The 20944-nt window shown below is 38.2% G+C and overlaps 1 pseudogene; it reads right to left on the reverse strand.

Annotated features, from left to right (window-relative positions):
• Nucleotides 1-20149, reverse strand: part of LOC105943779 — a 165640-nt pseudogene extending 145491 nt beyond the window's left edge.
• Between the last annotated feature and the right edge of the window lie 795 nt (nucleotides 20150-20944).

Genomic DNA, 20944 nt, shown 5'->3' on the forward strand with positions numbered 1-20944 from the left:
TCTTGATTTGGCTAACTGATCCCCTCAGTGGTAGGGGACCCATAGCTGGAGCAGGGAAACAAGTCAGAACCATATACAAACATAAGCCCACTGTCCACTATCAAGCTACCATCAATCATGGGCTACAAGAGGGCCTATACCTATTAAATTATATACTAAAAAGTAAGGGTTATCTCATTTGTCCTGGTGCTAACTTACTCTCCACTGGAGAATATGCTTCTCTTTTTCAGATAGATGTAGATCCTAAGGAGAGAGCCACCCCATCATACCTCATAAGGGCCCTGGCTGAAATTACGAAAAATTGCAGAAACAAGCAAGGGTGCTGTATTCCTGGTGAACCTGATACCAGCACAAGGGGGAAGGAGATCAACACAGAGAAAAATCAACTCCTGCCAAATCAGAGAGCCAGAGACCCAGAGGCACCCAACACCTCATCACTAAAGCAGTCCAAAAATGAACCCAACATGGCTCAGGGAAATTTTGGGGAAGAGGGTGTGGAAAGAATGTCAGAGCCACATGTTGGGTCATGATATGCAGAAACATTTATCTTACCCATTACTGTTGGCTAACTCCACAATGCAAGACCCATATACCTCAATAAGGAGGGGCCAAGGGGAGGTGTGGGTCAAGGATGAGCCTAATAATGGTACCAAACTGACTGTATTTGCTGAATACAAAACTAATTAATAATTTTTTAAAAGAAAATGAACATCCAGAAACATCTGAATAAAAATGATTATAGCATGGGCTGGAGAGATGGCTTAGTGGTTAAGGCATTTGCCTGCAAAGCCAAAGGGCCCTGGTTCAATTCTCCAGACCCACATAAGCCAGATGCCCAAGGAGGGGGGTTGAATGAATCTGTAATTCATTTGCAGTGGCTGAAGGCCCTGATGTGACCATTCTCTCTCTCTCTGTTTCTCTCTCTCTCTCAAACAAATAAATAAAAGTTTAAAATTATTATGGTAGCTTTCTTGATAGTCATGAAAACTAGATACAAATAAAATGTTACTTGGTATGTGAATAAGAAATCTACAAGGCAGCCATAAAATTAAATAGTATTTAGTTATCAAAAGTAGTACATTATAAATCCAGCATAAGCATAAGCCCACTGTCCACTATCAAGCATTATAAATACAGCATTACAGTGGAGTCTCAAATTCAATTTACTAAGTGAAAAAAGCAAGCCTTAAAAGGCTGTATCTTGTGTGATTTTATTTTAATGACATTTTGGACAACACACATCACACTGTATGTATGAAAAGAATCAGAGGATTCTTTTGTGGAGGGATTTTAGACAAGCAAATCACAGAAAATTTTCAACATGATATTGTAGTGATGAATAGATGACAGTGGGTACTCGTTAGATCTCACGGAACCCTGTAGCATGATGTTAACCCCATTGTATACAAATTAATAAAACAATGAACTACCAGATCAAGGGATCAAAGATAGGAAGTAAAGTGTGGCAAAAATCTGACAGCATGAAGAATCTCTGTGAGGAGCCTGGAACTGAAAATGGTCTATAAAACTAACAGTGAATGGTACCTTTCTTAAGCACTGTACTAGAGATGTAAATGTGTTTCCTATGGAAGTGTAGGTTAACAATTCTACAACTTCTGCATATTTATATATACTGGGATTAAGCAGTAAGTAAATGGGTGGCACATGTCAGGAGCCAGGATTCTCATGATTACAGAGAGAAGAGCCACAGATAAGCAAGGAGATGAGGCTAAAATGATTCATGTGGCAATGGATAATTATCAGTTGTGTCAATAAATGTACATTATACTTAATATAGAGGAATATGAAAACTAGATAAATTAGGGCTGGAGAGATGGTTTATTGGTTAAGGCACTTGCCTCCAAAGCCTAATGAGCTGAGTTCAGGTCTCCAGGACCCACATAAAGCTGGATGCACAATGAGACTAATAATGCATCTGGAGTTCATTTGTAGTGGCTGGAGACCTTGGCATACCCCTTCTCTCTCTCTCTCTCTCTCTCTCTCTCCATCTTCTATTTCTCTCTGCTTTCAAATTTTTTTAAAGATTTTTAATGTAAACGATTAAATGTAGGTAAGTATGTATAAATGAGTTAGTATACATGTTTTATGTCTGTTAATTGAAAGGTTTTAGAAGATTATATATATATTAAAGAGAACACACACAACTCATGTTTTTTCTCCTTTTCATTCTCCAATAAAGCAGCCTAGTTTCCCTTGACAAAAGACTGATTCAAGAACTGAGACTGAAGCCAGATGTGATGACTCACACCTATAATCCCAGCATTCAGGAGGTCCAAAAGTAAGAGGATCCTTGCAAGTTTGCGGCCAATTTTGGCTACTCTGCAAGTTCTAGGCCATCCAGATCTACATAGTGAAACCTTATCTCAAAAAGAGAAATAAAGAAAGGAAGAAAAGAAAGAAGAAAGGAAGAGGGGGTGGCAAGAAGGAAGGGAAAGAAGGAAGAAAGGAGATAAAAAAAGAATAAAATAGAGTAAAATTATACAAGATATGTCTGGAACATCTTACAATCGTAGATTGTAAGGAAGTGTTCAAATGTACAAATGCACTGAAACGCATATATGTAAAAGGTATAGGAAATATGATGTCAATACTTGATTGCAAACTAAAGTATAAGATATTCACAAGACCATATAGATATGTGAGTGACTGAGCAGTTATATAAGTGTGGGAGAATAGACAAATATTTCAGGTAGAACTCCAAGAGAGTATTTAGATATAATGTTCTTAACTGGGGGAAACAAAAATGAAATCTTAAATTGGGATGCATAGTGACTTCTCTTCAAAAATAATAGCATAATAAAGGAAATGTTGATATTATAATGGAGAAACTAGATAAACCCTAACTCAACCAGACTGACACCAGCAATGACAAGTCATATGAATTCTATGTATGTTTGTTGACATGGGCTAAGAATGGCACTTCAAATAGTAATATGTCTGTTATAGGAGTAACTAACTACTCTCTGATTATATTTGAGTTCCATCCCATGAGAGATAATTCATGTTTGATACTAAAGACCTAGTCAAAAGCTCATGGCTAGGATGTCATTAGCCTTGAGGGTAAGCTACCACTGTTGTTTGACAAAATTAATAAATTATACCCACCAAATTTCTCTGTCTATATTTATGTCCATTTGTTAATATTGCTCTCATTTTTGGTTTGAGATTTTCTTTTCTTTTCAGATGGTGTTGTCTACTGGGAAAACTCAAAACCCATCAAAGTTCTGAGAAATGACAGTTGAGTGGTCTGCAATAAGCAAAATATCTCCATCACACTCTCCAATGTCTCAGAGACTATAGTCAAAAAAGTGGCAGAAAAATCTAAGAACCAAAAGATATGGAGGTGTGCTTCAGAACACCATCTTCCAGACACAAAGTGGGCATTATGCTCATGATCTCACAGTAATTGACTTTACCTGTACAAGGCCTGCATAATGTTGGGCTCATCAACAGGTTGTCATGGATTATGGAAGTAGATTTTAAAACAGACATTAAAATGGAAGAGGGACTAGTGGAACAGAAGAGAGGGTTTAGTGGAGAGAGAAAGTAGGGCAGGATAAAGGATGGTGGCTAGAGGGGATTATGTAAATTTTATTTTTAAGGAACTGAAGAGGTGGCTCAGCAGTTAAGGCATTTGCCTGCAAAGCCTAACAACCCAGTTAGGAATCCTCAGTACCCACATAAGCCAGATGCACAAAGTGGTGCATGCATCTGTAATTCATTTGCAGTGGCTAGAAGCCTTGGTGTGCCCATTTTCTATCTATCTTCTATCTCTCTCTGCTTGAAAATAAATGAATAAAAATATTTTAAGCATTTATTTTAAATATTTTTTTATATATTTGAGAGACAGAATGTGTATAGCTGTGTCAGGGCCTCCTCCCACTATAAGAAAATTTCACATGCGTTTGTAATTTTAGGTGGATACTAGGGAATCCAGTCTGTGCCAACAGGCTTAGCAAACAAGCTTCTTTAACTGCTGAGCCATTTCCCCAGCCCAGATTAAGTAATATTTCTAATCAAGCTTTTTGTTTCTTTTAAAAAAGAAATACTGGAAACAGCTGAAAGAAATGAGTGACATGGTATAACCCATAACTATCCTTCCTTTGCTCCCTCCCCAAAGAATAGACCTTTACCTCTGTCATCTTTCTTCCTCAAGGCCACAAACCCAGCCAAACTCTAAGAAAAATTTCACTCATTGAAATCATGATGGCACCACAGCCTGGAAATGGAGGATTAGGAATGGGAATATTCTGAGCAGAAGGTATGAAATTTCAGTTAAACAGCAAAGGATAGATTTTAAATGTTCTTGGCACAATAAATTTATGTGTAGTGATAGATTTATTAATTAGCTTGATTAAATCATTCTAAGTGTATGTGTATGTCAAAATTTCGAATTGTACCTCATAAGAATATATAATTATTATGTTGGTCAACTACATAACAAAGAATATTGTGTTGGTTTGAATTAGGTGTCCCACATAAACTCATGTTTTCTGAATATATTTGAGACACTGCCTTCCAGACAAAAGGAGTAATTATGTTAATGACCTCACAGTAACTGCCTTTACCAGTACAAGACCTTTATAATGTCCCTAGGTCCCTAGCTGATGGCAATTTGGGAACTGGAGCCTACTGAAAGAGTTGTATTGTTGGAGGAAGGCTTATGGGTGTTATAGCAACTTTCCCTTGCTAGTGTTTGGCATATTCTCCTGCTCCTATTTTCCACTAATGTTGGGCAGGAGGTTAGGTCCAGCTTCTGCTCATGACACATTCTCCCCTGCCATCATGTAGCTTCCCCTCAAGTCTGTAATTCAAAATAAACCCATTCCTCCCACAAGCTGCTTTTGGCAGAGTGCTTTGTGTCTGCAAGGTGAAGCTAACTGAAACAAATACTTTCTTCATGGCCAAGAAAAGCCTTAGTGAGGCAGGTTAGTTTATGCCTATAATCCTTAGAATCCTAACATTTGGGGAGATGGGTCAGTCAAGAAGGCACTTGCTGGGCAAGCCTAACAACCTGAGTCTAGATTTATAGCACTCACATAAAGCCCATGGCATAGGCCGAACAATTGTGATTGTGGCTTACCTACAGAAAGAAGCAAAGTGGTGGCAGGAAAATTCTAAAGTTCAAGGTCCAGCTGCCCTGGCGAATGCAGATGCCAACAAGAGAGAAACTGCCTTAAAACAAGGTTGAATATGAGGATGGTCATTCAAGATTGTCTTCTGATCTCCAGACATGTGCCTTGACACATGTGTGCCTAAATACACACACACACACACACACACACACACACACACACACACACACACACTTTTAATAATAAAAGTAATTATTACTTTTGAATTATTAGTTATGACAAATATTTCATAGCCTGTATTTCATTAGGCACATTTTCCTCTGAGGTTTGGAGAATCCAAACCCAGCATCTTGAGCAATCTAGGCAAGTACTATACTACTAAGCTATATCACCTTTAAAAATGTACCATAGCAAAATTAGCAAGAGAGCAGAGTATAGAGAAACTCAATTGTTTTATATTGGGAACTTTATTGTTTGAATAATTATTATACAAATTGCAAATTAATCATATTCTCATCAAGTTATATTCTCATGTTCTCTCTACCCTGTCCTCATTCTACAGAGCACCCTCCTTAGTGGTATTATCAGTGTTTACTATAGGGCCATGAATGTACCACTCTCTGTGAAAGGATACAGTGCCTCATAATGAACCTTTTCTCCCTGTGGGCTCTTTTTTATTCTTTCCATCCCCTCTTCCACAATGTTTCTTGAGCCTTGGATGGTGTTATAAGTCCCTTTTAGTGTTGAGCTCTCAACAGCCTCTGATTTTCTGCTTTGTTGAGTTTTTAGTCTCCTCAGTGTCTACCACCTTCTCCCTGCAAGAAGTTCTCAGGCTAACAGTGAGAACAGACTCATATATAGTCTGTCACTTCCTTTGGCAAAACATAAAATCAACATAGAAAAATCATAGCCTTATAAACTCAAATATTTTTGCAACATTTTAATCTGTCTAAAACTAAAAGAATTATTTTTAAAGGCACTCTGCATCTCAAAATGTGTATCCCCAGCTCACTTCTACAGAGTGAAGTGCCATATAGAAAGCTGTCATGCATAAATCTTTATTTTGTGAAGTGAAACATCCTGAATCTTCTATTAAGCATTATTATATTATTGCTTAACACTCAAGGAGGCTATCTTGCCATTGAGAACAATAGAAGGACTATTATAGGGCTAACAGTCAGGGAAGAAATAAGTTGGGTACCTCACCCAAGGGTACCAATCATTAAGGCCAGGATCTGTGTTTGTGAAAATATACAAGATAAAGACAATAAACAAAAAGGCAAGTTGGAATAGGTCCAACTTGCATGTGGAGAAAAGGATCTGTTGGGTTCTGCCAGCTTTTACCTACGGGTTCTCAGCTTCATGTCATGATACTTCTCATAGATGCTCTCAAAGCACTTCACATCTCAAGTTAAAAGCAGTCTTTCCCTAGTGATTAATTACTTTAGTACATACACAAGTGGTGAAGGAATTCTGGTAGTTCTCGACTATATTTTGTCACAAGTGGCACAAATGCTGTGTAGGAAAAGTTACAGAGTAGGTCATGATGAAAAGGAATGTGAGCTATGATTTGCTTTGTAAACATGTTCCAAGATGAACACATCTGGGTTCAGCTTAGAATATGTGAAATCTCACTTAGCCAAATCAACATGCTTGTGAAAATATCCAGGGGTAAGAGTGAGAGAATCAAATTTTATCAAGAAAATGCTGTTTTCTTCCCTGGTTTAATATCACTTCAGAGTTGTGGAATGTCCATAGCTCCTGGATCTCCAATGTGTTATGATTCCTCAGCAGGAGTTGCAATTTTCTGCTTCCTCTTCTAATTTCTCTGACAACTACTTAAATATAAACCTATAAATAAGTAATTAAAATAGGAAAGACTCCATTTTAATGTTTTGCCACTGTGCCTTTTTTAAATATAAACCTATAATTCCTCTTGCTATGCCAGTTACACCTGCCTGATGGATATAGGCCTTGTCTTTCTTCAACAGATGTATGGATGGTATCCTATGGGTTTTCCACAGAGGAGCCTTTTATAGGCAGAGCTTGACAAGAAGAGAAACAGTCTAATCAAGTAGTCACCACACCAACTTGATCATCAGAATTGCCTGGGTAGCTAATTAAAAATGTAATTTTAAAGTCATGTTGCAACACCCTGAACCTGAATCTCTTGAGACCAGGCTTAGGAACCATTATGTATAAGCAGCATTACAATTCTAAATTCCTTTTTTTTTTTTTTTGAGGGGGGATTTCAAGGAAGGGATTCACTCTAGTCCAGGCTGATTTGTAATTCACTATGTAGTTTCAGGGTGGCCTCAGAGGTAGGAGGTGATCCTCGTACCTCCTCCTCCCAAGTTCTGGAATTAAAAGCATGTGCCACCACACCTGGCTGACAAATCTAGATTCTAATAAATCAAAAAGATAACCTGTAGTTCTGATGATAAGCCAGTTTTAAAAACACTTGTCATGCCCACATACCAACTAGAAGTTGGCAATGAGGACAGCATGGCCACAATGAGTGATTCCACATGGTATTGTGTTGTCAAGGAATTCAGTAGCAGGTCCACAGAGGTAGCAAATGGATGTTAGACCCTTTTTAATTGTATTTGTATCCTTCTTGCCTGAATGACAGTGACAGAAATACTCTCTATGTGCAATCAACATAAGGAATGTATTTTCCTTTGCTCCAATTGAGGCAAGTAACATTCTAAGAATTCTAATCTTACTCCTCTCACTAGAAATTACATAAAATCGCATTTTCTCGTCTTGGACTTCCACATAGCATGGATCAAAAGCAAAATTTAAATCCCAATTTATAACCCACCTAATAGAAGTAGAATCAGTCACAGAAAAGCACTTGGGATTTTCCAGGGATAGAATGATTCTCTAAATGCTGAAAAAATCTCCAGGAAGTGATTGGGTTTTAAAATTTCTTCACTTAACAGCAAGAGGAGCTTCAAAAAAAGAAGAAAAAAGGGCTGGAGAGATGGTGTAGCAATTAAGCACTTGCCTGTGAAGCCTAAGGACCCTGGTTCGGACCCACGTTAGCCAGATATACAAGGGGGCCCACACGTCTGGAGTTCGTTTGCAGTGGCTGGAGGCCCTGGAGTGCCCATTCTCTCTCTTCCTCTTTCTCTCTCTCTCTCTCTCTATCGCTCTCAAATAAATAAACAAAAAAATTTTAAAAAGGGTTCCTCTATGTTATACAATAATCTCTAAGCATGACTTCTAAATAGACTACAGAATTTCATTTTATGAGGTATAGTGCTTTGAACACTGTACTGGAAATCAGAAAACACCTTGCTTATCTCGGTTGCCAACCATTTGGGTGATTTTAAATAAATCAATTTCCAGGCCAGAGAGATGGCTCATTCAGTAAACCGGTTGCCACACAAGCATGAGGACCTTAGTTTGAATCCCCAGCACTCAGAAGAGTGCTGAGTGGAGCAACAAAGAACTAGAATCACAGCACTGGTAGCTGGAGGCAGGATAATCTCTGGAGCTTTCTAGTCAGCTAGTTTAGCAAAATCATTGAGTTCCATATTCAGTGGGCGACACTGTCTCAAAAGATGAAGTGGGAGCCGGGCGTGGTGGCACACTTCTTTAATCCCAGCACTCGGGAGGCAGAGGTAGGAGGATCACCACGAGTTCAAGGCCACCCTGAGACTACAGAGTTAATTCCAGGTCAGCCTGGACCAGAGTGAGACCCTACCTCGAAAAACCAAAAAAAGAAAAAAAAAAAAAAGAAAAGAAAAAAAGATGAAGTGGGGATGGATAGATGGCTTCGTGGCTAAGGCACTTGCTTGCAAAGCCAAAGGATCGTCAAGTCCCTGGGACCCATGTAAACCAGATGCCCATTTGTCTGGAGTTCGTTTGCAGTGGATGGAGGCCATGGAGCACCTATTCACTGTGTATATTTCTCTCTTTCAAATAAATAAATAATATGGATAGGGACACAAGCTTATTATCTAATCTACTGAAGTAGAAAAGCCACAGTAATATGTAGAAAGGTCAGGGTTCCTCAAGTTGTCATAAAAAATCTCCTTCTCTCTCTTCCTTCCTTTCCCTCCCTCTGTCCTTCTTTCCCTTCCTTCCTCCTTCATGTTTGGGTTCTTCTCCTACTTAGTCTAAATCTAATGATTTCCAGGTTTGCTACATCTTAATTTCTTTGCCAGCCATCCTCTCACTGAGATTGTCATTGCTGACAAAACCCCTCTCTTGCTGACCATGAACACTGTCTTAAGCTATACTTGAGGATAGCCATCTTTTTCTCTTTTCTTAATTTTTAAATCTTTCTCTATTTCTCATTTGTGAATGATCCTTTTATAATATTGTTACCAGAGATCAGGACCCATTTGTAGTATGCTACACTACGGAATACCACAGCTAGTTTTGAGGAGGTACAGTTTGATGAGTGGCACTGCAAATTACAATCACAAAACACTATCTTTATCTTAAAAAAGGCACTGTCTATATTAAAATGGAGTCAATATTTGCCCACCCTCCAGCAAGTAAACCCAACCCATGCTCCTCGAGCAGCCCTACTTAAACTTAGTGGTTCACAAAGCAAAAACACACACATGAACATAAGACGAGGACTAGTTAGGAAGAATATGTGTTTTGTAGGAAAAAGAAGGGTGGGAAGGGGTAATTTAAAACATTAAAAATTAAAAAAAAAAACAATTCACTGCTAAACATTCACAAACTCAGCACAAGTTCATCACATCTGTTACCTAAAGAATGTTTGGGTGCTTAAATTGCCATTATCAAAATTACAAAAATTAGGTCTAGAGAGTTTTCAGTGGTTAAACATACTTGCTTAAAAAGATTACCATTACAGGTTCAAGCCCCATTACCCACATAAAACGAGATGCACAGAGTGCCACATGCATCTGGCATTTGGAGTAGCAAGAGTCTTTGGCATGCCCATTCTCTCTCTGTATCTTTTTCTCTCCTTGAAAATAAATTAATAAAACATATTTAAAGATGTAAAATTATGAAAATCAGCAAAATCCCCTGAAATTTAAGGTTCTACTAATACAAATTCACATCTAAAAGACAGGCAACTTCAAAAGGAATGTTATGATGCTTAAAAATGAACATTCTCTGGAAAGGATTACACTAAGTGTGGTAACACAGGCCCAGAAAGCCAAACGTGAAATGTACTCTCTCATATGTGGATCCTAACTACAAGTGATTGGACTTCTTTGTGAGTAGGAGGAAAACTCGGTAACAGAGGCAAGTAAGCTAGAAAGGAGATATAGAGGGAATGGAAAGAGAGGGAGGGGGAACTTAATAGGATAGTCTTGTACATATGTAAGAAAAGGAACAGATTAATGGGGGTGAAGAGACCTAAGTGAGGTCATGGGAAGAGAATGAGTAAAGGAAAGGTGGAGGGAGGGTTAATCGAAATCTAAAAGGATAGAAATAAATCATATGGAAACCTACTTTTTTGAACAATGGGACACACAGGAGCCATATATTGCTACTAGAAAAGTTTCAGTGCCAGGGATGAGATACCTTCCAGTGAGTTGTTGACCAGGGAGGTCCCTGATGTCCCCAAAACATTATAGGCCATTGCCTAGGCCCTTGGCTTCCCACCAAGAATAGATGGTAAGACTCTATTGCTGAAGACTCCACATACTTGGGTTGCAAGGCCACTGAGAAATCCTGCTGGAACTGAGCTGATAACCTCCTCCATGTAGACCAGTTGAAAGAAAGCTGGAAAAAGTCATTGTGCATACAGCTCAATGGGAGAGAGAGAAATCACCAGTGAAGATACCCAACAGCGGACACTGCAAGCCTTATATTTGGCCAGACAGGCCAAATGAGCCAATGGGTGCAATAGTGGGACATCTGTTATGGGGGAAACCAACACCCTCTAATTCGACTAGAGGCACGTTCCATGGGAGGGAATACATCCCTCATACTGAAAACCCACAACCGGGGTAGTCATGATCCCTAGAAGTGTAACATCTGCTGCTGTCTGGCTGAATGTATATACTATGCTCACCAAACTTCCCAGTAAGTACTTCTCTTGATCTTCATAATCATATATTAATGCTACTCTCACTTTTGGTTAGAGAACCTTCTCTTTTCAGATGGCAGTGACCTTGGGATGACTTAAGGCACCATGGTGCTGAGAAGTGACAGAGGAGTGCTCAGCACTGAAATATCTCAATCACACCTTCCATGTCTCAGGGTCCATCGAAGAAGAAGTGGTGGAAGGAATGTAAGAGCCAAAGGAAGGGTAGGACTCCTTACAATGTGCTCCTCCAGACACAAAATGGTGTAGCTATCCATTACCTCACAGTGCTTGACACTACCTACACAAGACCATCATAATAGGATGAAAAGATAATGACATCAAAATAAAAGGAGACTGATGGAGAGGGGGAGGGGATATGATGGAAAGTGGAGTTTCAAAGGGGAAGGTAGGGGGACGGAGGGAATTATTATGAGATATTGCTTACAATCATTGAAGTTGTCAATAAAAAATGAACACTCTCCAGATATATACCTCCCCATAGTCTACATCTTCAAATGATCCAAATCAAAGGACACAATCTAAAGACTAATGGATACCTTATGCAAGATATCTTAATGCTTACATCAACTGTGGAAGATGTAGATAAACCAACATAACAACTCACCTAAACCCTCATAACAAATACTTCCAGTGCTCTTCCAGGATCATATAGTCCTATGCTGAGTCTACATGTGATTCTAATCTCTCAGAGACATCAGGATATTGGCAAGAGGAAGTTAAGAAACTTATAAGGAGTATTCCTTAAAGTACAAACTTCTCTGCTCTATGAGTGGGTTTTGCTTTTGTTTTGTTTTTTATTTGTTTGCTTTTTGGTTTGTTCCTTATGATAGAAGTGTGATTATTTTCCTTATTTCAGTAACTAGGTACTTTAAGAAAAACCTGGAGGCTGTAGAGATGGCTCAGCAGTTAAGATACTTGCCTGCGAAGTCTAACAACCCATGTTTCATTCTCCAATTCCCACATAAGGCCAGATACACAGAGCTGGCACATGTATCTGAAGTTTGTTTGCAGTGGTTAGACCATGGCATATCCATTCTCTCTGTCTCTTTCTTCTGTATCTCTATATGCATAAAAATAAAAATTATAAATAAATAAATATTTTAAAATTTAAATTTATTTGACAGAGAAAGAGGCAGAAAGAGAGAGAGAGAGAGAAAGAGAGAGAATGGGTAGGCCAGAGCTTCAAGCCACTGTAAACAAACTCGACATGTTTGTGCCACCTTATGTATCTGGCTTACATGGGTCCTGGGGAATAAAACTGAGGTCCTTTGGTTTTGCAGACAAGTGCCTTAACTGCTAAGCCATCTCTCCAGCCTACATTTTCAATTTTTTAAAATATTTTTATTGGAATGGAGAGATGGCTTAGCAGTTAAGGTACTTGTCTGCAAAGCCAAAGAACTTCTGTTTGATCCCCAGGACCCATGTAAGCCAGATGTACAAGGTGGCACATGTATCTGAATTTCATTTGTGTTGGCTTGAGGCCCTTTTTTCTTTCTTTTTGTCTCTCTTTCAATTAAATAACTAAAAATAAAATATTTAGAAAATTAGAATATTCCATTGTATATATTCATTATACATGGTACTATGTTACCTAAGGACATTTTCATCCATTATACATTTTGATCTTATCCTCCTCCATATTCTTTACCCCTTCTACTTCCCATTAGTTTCCTTTGTTCTCCTAGATTGATTTGCTTTACTTTCATGTCACACATACATAAATGATTTTATGCACCTACATAAAATCTATATAAAATGACACATGAGAGAAAACATATGTTTTCTTTCAGAGACTTGTTTAATTTAAATATTATTATCTATATTTTCATTCAAATCCTTCAAATTATGCAAATTCTTATAGCTGGAAACTTTATATTATATATATATATATGTGTGTGTGTGTGTGTGTGTGTGTGTATATATATATATATATATATATATATATATATATAAAACATTTTCTTTTTTAATATTTATTTATTTATTCCAAGGAGAGATAGACAGAGAGAATGGGAATGCATGCCAGGGCTTCTTGCCTTGCCACTGCAAACGAACTCGAGATGCATGTGTCACTTTCTGTATTTTGCTTTATGTGGGTACTGGTGAATCAAACCCAGTCCATCAGGCTTTGCAAGCAAGTGCTTTTAACTTCTGAGCCATCTCTCCATATGCCACATTTTTATCTGCTCCCTTATTCTTGGACACATTGGTGAGTTCTATAACTTGGTTATTGTGAATAGTGCCACAATCAACACTAATGTGCACATATATCTGACATGTTGAATTGCAGTGTGGGAAAATACCCAGGGGTAGTGTAAACTAGGCCATATGTCAGACCTGACTTTAGTTTTTAGATGAATCTCCATTATGATTTCCTTTGACTATTTTCCATTTCTACTAGGTGGGTATAAAGCTTCAACTGGGTTCTTTATAAATATTTTCATTGCTTGTTTGATACCTGAGATTCTCAGAAGCATCTTACTAACACCTACATCTATAATCTTCCCATGATCTGGTGTCTCTTCTGCAGCCTACTCCACAGAATGTCCAAGATAAGTTACTGTTCCCCAGCAAGTCTATTATGATTCCAAGTCTCAACCATCTTTGTAAGGCCCATTACTACCCAAGGGGGAAAAAAAAAATCTAAGTGACTAGAATCTCAAATAGGGATATGCTGGACTCATAGCTATACTACTTATTGAGAGTGACTAGTAAGCTAGATTAGCTATCTGAGTGTCCTACAGTTGATTGAGAAGACAGATAAGGAGTTGATCACTACACATAACAAGGACCTTCTTCTGTGGTAAGAAGACAATAATGCTGCCTTTGGCATCCATATCAGAAATCTAATTCTTGTTTAAATGACTCTAACATATGCCCCTCAAGGCTACATCCCACTGGTAAAATAGGCTTGATCTTATACATAAGAGCTCAGCATGCTCTGGCATTCCTATCATGTTACACTATAACAGTAGTGATTCTCTAGGACCTAAACACTAAGGTAATGAAATGTCCTTATTGCCTAGTTTCTCCTTGGATCTGTTCAGCTTCCTGTCAATCTACTATCCTTCCACTACAAGATCTCATCCCCTCATTCCATTACAATTATACTCTAAGTATGATAAACATTTACTTATGAGGAAACTATTCCAATTTGCAGATGTCCAGAGAATGTGTCACTTATCTGATGGAAATCTAACACTCTCATTGACTTTCTTCTCAGATCTTGGGTACTTGATCAGAAATCTGTCATTCAAAGAATCTCTTCTTCCACCCAGAAATCTGAAATACTAGTGTAAAGACTCATAGTTCCTTCATTAAGTTTGAAACACTAATTAAAAAAAAAATCATAGCTCAGGCTAGAAGGATGGCTTAGCACTTAAGGTACTTTCCTGCAAAGCCAAAGGATCCAGGTTCAATTCCTCAGTACTCACGTAAACCAGATGCATAAGGGGCACATGAATCTGGAGTTCGTTTGCAGTAGCTAGAGGCCCTGGAGTGCCCATTCCCCTCCCCTCTCTCTCCTTGCAAATAAATAAATTAAAAAAATATCATAGCTCCTTTTTCCTTTCTCTCAACAACTATTCAAGAATTTAATATGTTCCATTAGCAAAGAATACATTGGGAAATAATACAAAAAGTTAGCTATTTTCATGAATGTCTGAGTTTACCAGAGGGAGCTAGACATTATAAAGCAAGGTTAACTAATATATTGTGATACATACAGGTGATAGACAGAAATCAGGTCATAGAAGAGGAATGTTGTTATGTATAAAAAAGGCTTCGAATTTTAGGTAATTGTCAAGATAGACCTTTATAAGATGTAGTACATCAGCAAAGAATGAAAGCAAGTTGGAGTGACCCATGTGGATATCTGAAGGGACAAGCCTACTATGGATAAGGTACAACCAGGACAAAGAACCTGCAGCAAAAATGTTCTTTTTGTGTTCAAAGAACATAGCAAAGAGGTAAATGTTATGGAAGTGGTGTGAACTAGGGGAAAATAACAAAGGGATGAAATAATGATCAAGGACGCACTACTATTGACGAGGGATAGGTAGGAGGGTGGACTTTGGGCTATATTGAGTGAGATAGCAACAAAGTATGAGGAGGTGGTTTTCATTTTCATAAGACTACTCAGGCTGCTGTGTAAGGAATGTATTAAAGGAAGAAAGAGACTAAGCTAGGAGACCAGGGAAGGAAAGATTGGCAGGGAAGGTCATAGCACTAAGAGGGGAGCTACCACCATTGTTTGGCTAAACAGATATTTAAAAGACAATCAAGTTGCTCTCTAGCTATTTATGTTTATGCCTATAGATTAGTGTGTCTCTAAACTTTTGTCAAAGAAGCTTCACTTTGTACTTGGTTGTAACTATTAGGGAGACTCAAAATTCATCAAAGTACTAAAAATAAGTGACTGTTGAGTGCTTAATGCTAAATGAGACATTTTCATCATACTTTCCAAGGCTCAAGATAGGTAGAAGGGGACAGAAAGAAAGTAAGAGCAACAGGATAGGGAGGAGTATTTTGGGACACTGTCTTCTGGATATGAAGGGGCCATTGCATTTCTGACTTTACAGTGACTGGTGTTATCTGTTCAATATCTGAATAACATTGGTCCCATTAATATTCTATCATCAATAGTGGAAGAGGACAAAATAAAAATAGAAAAATGATTACTTGGAAATAGAAGGAGTTCAATAGAAAAGGATGGGAGAGGGAAAACAAGAGAAGAAAATTGGAGGGGATTATCATCAACATCCATGCTATCCATGTATGAAAATTGTCAATAGTTTGAAAAAAGTTAACAATATAACTAATAATAATAATTATGATGGTGAAAAGGCTGACTCTAGTCCAGGTGAGATATGATGGTGGCTTATACCACGGAAGGGACTCCAGATCATTCTGAAACATTGTTGTGTCTTCTGATATGCAGACCAGAATCCTTGAGCCTCCCTTTGATGATCTTAGTGCATTCTTTTACTTCTGTTTCCAAGTTCATTTCATTACTATCCACTTGCTAAACGAGCCTCAGCTCTGTTCCACACACTTCAGGACCACTGCTTATTAGAAGCATGGATACAAAATGAGATGTTTCAGTGGTGTTCCTTTTTAATAGAAAAATAGATCCATGCTTGTCCTGACCAGCCAGAGACCTCATATACTGAGCTCACAGAAAGTCAAGAAGCTACCTCCATATTGTGGTAACAATGAGTGCCATGCTGTTCAACAGCCCTAAGTAGAAAAGTTGAAGTATAGTATCACTGTCTTGATTAAGACATGGTAAGCATTCTGTACAATTTTCTTTGTGGACTGCAAATTATTAAATAAAACTAGGAGAAAGATTCTATTATTATTTATGAGAGAGTAACTTTATATGTCAATTTGATTACAATATCAGGCCCAGTTGTTCAATAAAATATTAATATATTACATTTGTTTAACATCTCTATAATCAGGGAACTTTCAGGAGATTTTCTTCAGTGATATGTGTCAGCCTCATCTTATTGGTTTACAGGAATTAAAAGTAAAACTTGGTTATTCTAGAGAAGAAGAAATTTTGCCTCAAGACTACAATATCGACTCCTCCCTGAGTTTCCTGCATGCCAGCCTTCCCTACAGATTTCAGATGTGCTAGCACACACATTCAAGTAAACCTATTGCTGGAAATATATATATATCTCCTATTCTTTCTGTTTCTCTGAATAACACTGACTGATGCTCTCCTCTGACAGATATAGAGGGAGATTCCATGTAGTTAAGCAAGCTATTCAAGTTCACAATAGCTATTAAGGGTTAAAGATGAAAATTGCACTTCAGTACACTCAGTCCTAGCCTCACAGCTCACATTCTGCTTCCTCTTAGATATCTAAAATTAAAAAACTGCTTGATCCTAGGAATCTTAAGGTATCAATATACTTATAACATTAACAATATTTGTTACTAGGAATAAATATAGCTATCACTTATTAAACAATTCATATATATCCAAGGTATAATAATGACTTTTTGTGGTCATTATAGTTCATCACAACAACTACTTAATCTATGTAATAATACCATCATTTTATAGATAGGACATGTGAATTCTCAAAAATATTAAGTTACTGATTGAAATCAAACAGCTAGTAAGTGGCAGAGATGGGATTTGAGGTCATTGCTCTGACCTAACATCTCCTGAGTTGTATGAGTAGAACCTAGTGATTATTCTACCTAAACCCCAAGGAGTCACTGTTAACCTCCTAACAGTCACTTGACTATTTTCCCTATAAGTTCATTTCACTGATTTTTTTAGGGTCAATGGGTCCTGATCCACTTCAAAAATCAATTAAATGCTTAATACAGTACATAAAGTGTTGGATCTGTCACGTTGTCTAGATTCAGCAGCCACCATGTTTCAGGTAGGTACACTTTATGAAGTTAATTGTGTTTTTTTTTAATTAGTTTTGTACTCAGTGAATACAGTCAGATTGATACCATTGTTAGCCTCTTCCCTGTCCTCCCCCTCCACAGGGACCCTTCTTGTTGGGGTATGAGGTCATGCATTGTGGGGTTATCCATCAGTTATGGGTAGGAGGAAATGTCTGTGTGTCATGACCCAATATCCACCTCCTCTTCCACAAATTTCCTTGAGCCATGTTGGGTTTATTTTAGGTCTGCTTCAATGTTGAGGTCTTGGGAGCCTCTGTGTCTCTGGATATCTGGTTTTGTAGGGGTTAACTGTTCTCTGTGTCTATCTCCTTCACCCAGGTTCATGAAGAAAACAGCTTGTTTCCCCAATTATTCTTAGTTTCACCTGGGGCCCTTTTGAGGTATGATAGGTAGTTATCTCCTTAGGATCTGTGTATATAGAAAAGAGAATCAGATTCTCTGACAGAGAGTAAAGTTAGCACCAGATAAATGGAATAACCATCATTTTTTATAGAGAATTTAACAGGTGTAGGCCCTCTTCTAGCCCACAAATGGTAGAAGATTGATAATGGAGAGTGGGCTCATTACTGGATATGGTTCTGACTTGTTTCCCAGCTCTAGCTATAGGTTCCATTCCACTGAACAGATCAGTTAGCCAAATCAAGAGCAGTTGGTTTCCCATCCTGGCTGTGCACCACTATTGCACTCGTGTGAGCATCACATCAAGTTGTTTGCTGCTAAGTAGGTTAGACCATGAGTTGCTTGGACAGATATAGGTCATTTCCCCCCAGTTGCTTATGTAGCACCTCTGGCACTAGGCAAACTGACTATCTGGGGACTGACTCACTTCCAGCTCCCAGCCATGTCACTCCTTGTTACATGCCAACAGCATATGGTGTCTTCAGCAGTAGGGTCTTACCACTGACCTTTGGTGGGTCATCAAGTACTCTGATAGAAATCTGTCTTCTTTAGGGAAACCCTGTAGGTCTCTCTGATCAAAAGCTCATTGTGGTATCAATGCTGGTACTGGGAGCTACTGGTTAGTGCCCAAGAAGACAGGGAAGAAAAAGATAAGTATTATAAAAGAGATAGAGAGTTAAGAAAGAAGAGGGAAAAAGAGGGAGAGAGAGAGAGAGAAAGAAAACAGGAGAAGATTAAGGTCAGTCTTCATTGTATCCTCTCCAGGGCCTTGTGACTCAGATGTTCCCTCTAAGAGCCTGGTGAAGGTTTACCATTTGGTCTGTCTTTAAGGATGTAGATTTTTTTTTTGTAATATTGCTATTTGAGTTAAGCTTTGTGTTCCCACCCCTTCCCTTACCCTCCCTTCCCTCCCCAGTCACCCTATTGTCCAGTCCTCAAGATACTTGCTAGGTATGATGGCAATAAAAAATAGTAAGTGATATAGAGATCAAGTCTTCTGATTCCAAGGAATAAGCTTGGGAGATATAATGCTTATGTTCACATATTTGTTCTGGGAACTTTAGTACCTCAGATAACTTTTCCTGATCCATAATTTCTTCATTTATGCAGTAAAAATGACCAATTCTATGATTTTTTGGGGGGGAATATGTAAAATGAGAAGACTTCTAGGCCCCATTTTATACTTACCAAATTTAAGCTATATGTGATCGAGTATAAAAGCTTTATCTGTGGTTCTCTAGGCCTTAGGCTGACCTGATGTATCTCAGAACATACATTGAGTGCTTTTATTGAGCTGTCAACTGGAGATAAAGTACTCCAAGATGAATATAGTCATGTCTGTGTAGTTTCAGTATTATACAGAATTAAATAATCCCAGAAAAGAATAGGGAAAGTAGCTACTGATAATTCTGACATTCAATAATTCAAATTCATGTTAAGTTGTTAGATACCATAATATCATTAGTTCTAGCCAACTCTCATTTTCTGAGCTCCTACTCTGTGTGGGATCCTGGACTAAGTATTGAGGTTAAAGGGAAGAATATGACATCTTATTGTCCTGAATCTGCTCATAATCTACTATCTTCATAAGTGTTGGATGGTGAAAGGCATAAATAGATAGCAGAATTTTGCCTAACTTATACTTATTTTGCCTGCTTGTTATAGCCTTATACCAACCTGTGTCAATTTCTTAGTTATCTAGGGAATAAACAGCTACACTAAAACTGAGCATCTTGAAATAGAAATTTTCAGGGCTGGAGGGATGGCTTAGTGGTTAAGGAGTTTGCCTGCCAGCCACTGCAAATGAACTCCAGATGCACAAGGTGGCACATGTATCTGGAGTTCATTTGCAGTGGCTGGAGGCCCTAGTGCACCCATTCTCTCTCTCTCTTTCTCTCTCTCTCTCTCTCTCTCTCTCTCTCTCTCTCTCTCTCTCTCTCTCTCCCTCCCTCCCTCCCTCCCTCCCTCCCTCTTTCTCTGTCAAATAAATAAATTTAAAAACAATAAAAAATGAAATAACAATTTTCATACAAAAGGTGCCTTTGGATCTAGGTCATTCATGAGATTATTGTCAAAGTCTTAGCCAGGGCTACACCTGAGAGCATTACTGGCAAGGGATCTACAGCTAGGCTTACTCATATGAATGTGATCATTATGTACTTACCGTCATGTTGATAGGACAAAAAGCTGAACAAAAACTGCTGACGGAAGGAAAGGTTTTATTTTGGCTTACAATCTCAAGAGGGAGGTCCATAATGGCAGGGAAAAAAAAAAAAAACATGGCATGGGCAGAGGCTTGATATCACCTCTGCCACAATAGGTCTCAAATAGCAGCAGGAGAGTGAGCCATATTCTAGAAAGGGGAAGCTGGGTATAATATCCCTATACCTACACCTAAGAATCACAACTTCTCCAGCAAAGCTCAACTTCCCAAACTGCCACCAGCTGGGAATCAAGCCTTCAGAACTCATAGGTTTATGGGAGACACCTCAATCAAACCATCATAGATTAGAATTCATTTTTTCATAAGATATGGTTAGAAGACCTCAGTCTTCACTGGACGCCAACTTCTGTTCTTTTTAGTGCATCTCCATAGAATAGCTTACAATGTAGCATTTGCCTTCACTCAGAGTAAATCAGTTAAGAGCAGAAGAGGAAGCACCCTATAACAAAGAGTACCTTTTATAACCTAAACCAAGAAATGATATCATATCTCTTTTTTTCTGACATTTTCTGTTTGTTAGACAAGTTCAGATAATACTGAATGGACATAAATGCCAGAAATTAGGAAGTTGAGGAGAGTCATACTTGAAATTGTTTAGTTTACTTCTAATATCTCCCAAAAGAAAGAAGTTCTGGATCTACTGTCCTCATCATTTATTAAACTGACTTGTTGCTTTCAAGTACCAGAGCACCTATTCAATTGAATTCAGTATCAATAATTGGACTAAGAATCAGATGCTAT

This window comes from Jaculus jaculus, chromosome X, assembly GCF_020740685.1.
Source record: "Jaculus jaculus isolate mJacJac1 chromosome X, mJacJac1.mat.Y.cur, whole genome shotgun sequence".
Lineage (NCBI taxonomy): Eukaryota > Metazoa > Chordata > Mammalia > Rodentia > Dipodidae > Jaculus > Jaculus jaculus.